Consider the following 6,644-nt stretch of genomic DNA (forward strand, 5'->3'; position numbering starts at 1 on the left):
AATGTAAATTTCTATTTTTTTTATTTTTGGGCCACACCCGGTGACGCTCAGGGGTTACTCCTGGCTATGCGCTCAGAAGTCGCTCCTAGCTTGGGGACCATATGGGACACCGGGGGATCAAACCACGGTCCGTCCAAGGCTAGCGCAGGCAAGGGAGGCACCTTACCTCTAGCGCCACCGCCCAGCCCCTAATGTAAATTTCTAAACACTTTATTCCAATGTTTAAAAAAGTAAATTTGGGGGGCCGGGCAGTGGCACTGGAGGTAAGGTGCCTGCCTTGCCTGCGCTAGCCTAGGACGGACCGCGGTTCGATCCCCCGGCGTCCCATATGGTCCCCCAAGAAGCCAGGAGCAACTTCTGAGCGCATAGCCAGGAGTAACCCCTGAGCGTCACAGGGTGTGGCCCAAAAACCAAAAAAAAAAAAAAAGTAAATTTGGGGCTGGAGAGATATATTGATTAAAGCACTTGTCTTGAACACAACCCACACTGATTCAATATCTAGCATACCATTTTATGGCCCCTTCCCTAAGCACTACCAGGAGTGACCCCCTAAGCACAAGATTAAGCTCTGAGCATCACTAAGGGTCCTCTCAAAGCAAAATAATAAGTTTAATAAGCTGAGGCTGTCTACAAATACCATTTTAAGATTTAAAAAAATTAAGTGTTTTAAGTTCACTATTAATGCAGCAGCTTTCTATGCGTATGCATTTGTATGTGTGTGTGTTTGTGTGTGTGGTGTAATGCCAGAATGAAATTCAGGCATGTGCTCTGCCACTTAGTCATATCCCTGGCTGCAACAGCTTTTTAATGAGCTAAATTGTTTTAAGATAACTCCTTTGAACCCAACAAAACTGTACTGAAGGGCTGATTCATTTCATTGCTTTTAATTTTACTGTTTTGAAAAACATTCCTCTGAGACTGAGGAAGCAAAGACTATATAGCTTTGGAGTTCTTTAACTCTACACTTCTAGCTACATTCTGACTCAAAACAATTGTAGGCATGAATGAGGGGAGTGCCTGGTATTCCCTCTAGTTTACCCCCGATGGGATTTAAAAGTGTAGAAATAACTTCTGTTCTTCTGTCTAAAGATCTGAGAAATTCTCAGTGCCCATCTCAGAGCCAAGCAAAAATGTCTCTGCCTCCTAGCCCTCAGGGATTTAACAAGGCTTACTACTGTGCTTTACGTAGACTAGAGTGAAGAAAGCACAGCTAAGGAATGAAGTTCCTGAGTTATGAGAGGTGGTAGATGGTTCTTGGGATGACACGGGAAGCTGTGCATTGGGGATTTTGTTTCCAGATGGGGCTCAGAGCTGGAAGTGAGTCTTAACCTCAGAGAAAGCTAACAAAGCTCCATCTTTGAGTTCAGGAAAACAGAGATGGCTTTTCCTGGCTGAGCAGAGAGTGCTACTGACACAGGGCATTAATGAGAGATGGAAAAGTTCTGGTGGGTCTGGTGAGTGGGTCTGGGGCTTTCACAGAGATGATACTTAGAACTTTTTGTCTATGGTCCTGAAGGAACCATGAACATATGTGATGAAGGTCTTGAGGAAAGCAAAGTGGGTCATGCAAAGCTTACGTACAAACTGGGGTCAAATGCATGCAAGGCATGCACTCAAGCCTTCTGAGCTATCTCCCCAGCCCAAAAACTAGTTTTTTTTATCAAGAATTTTAAATTTTATTTGGAGGGTGGGGCCACACCCAGCAATACTCATCGCTTTACTCCTGGCTCTGTGCTTAGTAATCACTTCTGGAGAGGCTCAAAGGACCATATGGGTATTCTGGATTGAATCCAGTCAGCTGCATGCAGGGCAAGCTCCTTACCGACTGTACTATCTCTCAAGCTCATAATATTTAAAATTGAGATGAGAGATATTGATCAGGCTCTCTGTATAAGTGATTGATCCATTTGGAACATCACTGACACATAATGTCAGGTATTCACATATATTAATTTTCTTTCCCAGACATCTTTGGATGATAAACCAGATTTCCTTCCTCTTGTTCCTATTATCTCCTGCAGCTGTCTCTTCCCTTTTGGACTGTCCCAGTCTTGGGGTCTCTTCATTTTCTCTTATCCATTTGTCCCAATTGCTCTTCTTCTCTCTAGCCCTGCTTCTAATCCTGGTGCCAAACAACAAAGTTCAAGCTTCCTGAGCCTAGTGTCCTAAGCCATGCCTGACTAGATATGTTCTCTATACTTTCATCTCCATATGGTCCTATTTCACCCCCATACCATTTCCCTCCCCTCTGTCATGTGGAATCTTTCCCCGACCACACTGTGGATTGTTTTCTTTTACAGAATAGGCCCTGCCCTTCCTTCCCCTCTTTAGTGTCAAACTCCCTAACCCACTAATATCAGCTCTGTTTACATGACTTTGTTCAACTACAATGTGTGTGAAAGACACTTACCATATAAGAGAAAACCTCAAAGAATTGGTGCAGGATCCTGCCATCTTTCTCTTTCATCAGCCATGAATCATTCTGTGAGAAGAAAACAATCCATTAGTATCATAGGCTCTGAGACTGAAATGGGGTGCCTCTGACCCAACATAATTCAGCTAAGATACCTAAAGTCCTCCATTAGAACATAAACTCTGGGGTCAGAGAGATAGTATTGGAGGTAAAGCACTTGCCCACTCTTTAGACTTAATAATTAAGACAGCAATAAGGAAAATAACCCTAATCACCAGCCAATCCTGAATCCCAGCCAATTGTCTAAATCCCAAGTCAATAGATGAATGAATATTTGAATGGACTCACACCTTTGGGTCCCAGCACGTTCTCCCACTGACCCTCAGAACATCCCGGCTTAGCATGGGAAATGAGCTTGGCTTGGGATATGTACTGCTGACCTGTGGGGATCATGTGCACATGGATTCCTCTCTGGCCCTCTGCTTCTATCTCTACTCTTGTGGGCTGTGGGAGCTGCTGGGGAAATGCAGGGGAACTGGGAGACTCAGAGCTTCTTCCTAGTCTATCCCCTACTGCTTGATTCACCTGGCAGAAGCAACCCAGGAATTCCAGGGAAGTCCATGCAGCAGGTCTGCAAGCCCCAGAGTCTCTTCTCCAATCAATTGCTCACAGAGGGCCAATGAGAAGAGGAGAAAATTGAGTAGATGTAGGAAGGGAGCCACAGAAGAAACCTATCTCTGTCTCCATAGTCATTGCAAGGCAGGCTTCAGGATGAGACCAGGAGTCCTCTGAAACCAGGCATACAGAGGCTCTAGGTATAGCCAACTCCTCCCCAGAACACTTTGCATCTCAAATAGACTCTCATTACAGACTTTCCAGGGATGTCAGGGGAATAAGGGAGAAGTAATTGAGGTTCATTAACCAGAACTCAGCCTGAAGGGAGAACTCCAGGATCTCCAAGTGTTTGTGAGTCACCAGAAACAAATGAAGTTTCTGCACAGTGGGTGTGTCCACGCTAAAGAGACCGGGAAACAGAGGAAGGAGAAAGACTTCTGCTGGGGACACAGTGCTGGTCTAGGACACACACATGTGCCATGTGGAAGTCTTCAACAGAAAGGAATCATTCGATTAGTGAATGTCACAGATACACCAATAGCATCGGACTTAGGTTCATTTCCTGTCTTGGCTCTAAGGTTGTATGGTTTGGTGTCCACAGGGACAGCTAAATGAAAGACACCCACAAACTCTATTTGCATAGTGTTTCTGTAAGTCTAAAATGATCTTTAAGATCATTTTTAGGTATTTCAGGTGGGTGAGGAGAGAGTGAAGAGGGTAAAGCTTTTGCCTTGCCGCAGCTGACCCAGGTTCAATCTCCAGAACCCACAAGCAATGATCCTTGAGCACAGAGTAAGCCCTAAACACAGCTGGTGTGGCCCAAACTACCACCCCTAAAAAAGTGTGTTTTGTGGGGCTAGAGAGTACAGCAGGTAAAGTCTTGCATTCAGCTGACCTGGCCTTGCTCTGTAGAGCCACATACGGTCTTCTGAATCCTATTGGGAGTGATCCCTGCATAAACCCTGATCACTGGCAGTTATGGCCCCCAAAGTAAAAAAATAAATGAATATAGCTTATTCTCATCAAACCTGGTTTTGCTAAATTTTCTGTAAATGTGGAGTATTTATTGAGTAGTCATGGGTATTGTTCTCTGAAAACTCCTACACTTCCTGTGAAGATTAGCTGTTGTGGATGGAAGGAGAGCTAGAAGGACACTGAGGCTTGGCAGAAAGTGAAGGAGCCATGCCCAAGCACGAGGCAAGCCTATGCTCCAGCACCACTAACCCTGATCTGACAGGATCACCTTGTCTGCAGAATCCCCCACTTTGTACAGCGTTCATGTGCAGAGCCCAAAGCCAATCCCTAGCTGGGGGTGCAGGATGGAATAAAACTTAGTTGCTGTCCTTTCAAAGGCTCAAAATATAAAGGCATGAACACTACACACACACACACACACACACACACACATACACACACACACACACACACACACACACACACACCATTTCCAAGTCTATCATCCTGCAATATGAACTGATGGGATGCCAGAGGCAGGAACTAATGAATCAATTAGTTCATGAGAGAAGATGAGGTAGGAGAGAAACAAGAGATTTGAATATGAGAAGTGGATGAGCTGTGAGCAGTGAGGTTAAGAGTGGTTAGGAGTGAACTCACAGATAGAAACAAGGGCCAGACTGTAAAAAACCTTGACTGTCCTTCCCAAGATAACCTTGACTCTAGCAATTAGAAGAGACCAAAAAGTGGAAGCAGGGCAAGGATATGGGTTGAGCTAAGGAGATGCTCAGGAAACTTAAAGAGAAACATCTTTGCAGGGTGAGCCTGGGAGTGGTCTATGCCCTGCTAAGATATCCCAGCTCCTGTGTGATGGTGAAAATGAACATGAACCTCACAGAAAGGCCAGCTGGCTTCTAGTCCAGGGAGCCAGACTCTCTGACCCACCTCTCTGACCCAGGGGCTGTCCTGCCTTACCCAGAGAGCAAAGGTTCACTTGTCCTGGCAGGGATGATTGTGACAAGCAGATGACAGTACTACAGTACTAACCACTTCTCAGGGACAAGTTCTCCCAGTCATTCTCCAAGTTCCCTCTGGGCAGCTCAGGCTGCCTGAATCACTTCTGGTCCTTCCTGAATCCTACCTTTCCTCCTGTTGAGTGTCCATAACAAGAAGCAGAACTGGCTTCATTGCACATGAAGGTTTTCTAGCTATGGCTTTACTCATCTTCCTCACATCCTGTGGTTTGCCATCAAGAATCAGTCACTTTACAGTCAATACATACACCATGATGTTTTCTCCAAGTGAATAATGAATAAATAAATAAAGTTGTTTCAAATAAGTGGGTTTGGACAGAGTAAAATTAAGTTTAGGACATGGAAGAAACTAATTCCAATGATACCAAATAGCATCATCCCTGTGCTCACCTAAGCCAGATCTCCAAAATGATTGCAAGGGCCCCAGGAGAGAGCACTGTGAATTGGAATGTATGCCTGGCAAGCAGAAGGCCAAGTTTGATCCCTGGCACTGTATAGTTTTCTGAATGTTCCCCAGTACAGCACTGGTGGCTCCTGAGCACCACCAGGCAAACTTTGGTGGCCCCCAGCACTGCTACACCAGATCTAAGCACCAAACTGTCTAATTCACTTGTCTGAGTATCACCAAGAATGTTCCCAGGGCCCCTGGGAATTGCTTGGGAATGGACCCCTAACCAAAAAAAAAAAATGACTATAAATAGCAACCAATGTATAGGAAAGTCTTTCATTGCAAAAGTCACATACTAGGAGCAGGAGAGATAATTCAATGACCTGGGGCACATGTTTTGTACACAGGAAAGCTTAGTTTCTGCCCTCCCCAGTACCAACATAGTCCCCTGGGCACATCAAGGAGCAGCCCCTGAGCACTGAGCTCAGAGTTGCACCAAGCACTACTGGGTTTGACCCAAAACAATTTTTTGAAAAACTCACAGTATTCTGAGGTCAGAGTGATATAATAGAGAGTAGGGCATTTGTTTTGCATGCAGCCAACCTGGGTTCAATATCTGGAATCCCATATGGTCTCCTGAGCTTACCAGGAATGATTTCTGAGTGTAGAGTCAAGTAACCCCTGAGTGTCACCAAGTGTTGACCCCCCCCAAAAAAAAATCACAGTATTCAAGAGATTTTTAAGAAATAGAAAATAGGGGCCAGTGAGGTGATGCTAGAGGTAAGGTGTCTGCCTTGCAAGCACTAGCCAAGGAAGGACTGCAGTTCGATCCCCCGGCGTCCCATATGGTCCCCCCAAGCCAGGGGCAATTTCTGAGCACTTAGCCAGGAGTAACCCCTGAGCATCAAACGGGTGTGGCCCCCCCCAAAAAAAACAAAAGAAAATAAGAAATCGTTCAGAAGAAATTACACTACTTTTGTTACCGACATCAGTTCTCCCATGGCCCACATGGGAATGCCTTTCCCTCTGGGTCTTCTTAGCTTTGGCAGGAAGCCTGTCATTCCTTGTCAGGCACATGCTTAAAGACAGGATGTTTTTGTTTTGTTTTCTTTCACTTTTTATCAAATTAGATTATACTTAGATCTCAGATTACAAAACACGTAAGTGGAAGTTAGGAAGACAGTTCAAGTGATGAAGCACATACCTGGCATATACAGGACGGCAAGTTCAAAATCTTCAA

General features: G+C 45.0%; 1 long non-coding RNA gene across 1 annotated transcript in view; it reads right to left on the reverse strand.

Annotated features, from left to right (window-relative positions):
- Positions 1–6,644, reverse strand: part of LOC126027485 (uncharacterized) — a 64,696-nt gene extending 58,052 nt beyond the window's left edge. Inside the window, exons 1-2 of the long non-coding RNA XR_007502275.1 lie at positions 6,609–6,644; positions 2,411–2,482 (exon numbers count right to left, since the gene is read on the reverse strand). This is a non-coding gene — a long non-coding RNA (uncharacterized LOC126027485). The remainder of the gene's footprint in view (positions 1–2,410; positions 2,483–6,608) is intronic.

Source organism: Suncus etruscus, chromosome 14 (genome assembly GCF_024139225.1).
Source record: "Suncus etruscus isolate mSunEtr1 chromosome 14, mSunEtr1.pri.cur, whole genome shotgun sequence".
NCBI classification, from domain to species: domain Eukaryota; kingdom Metazoa; phylum Chordata; class Mammalia; order Eulipotyphla; family Soricidae; genus Suncus; species Suncus etruscus.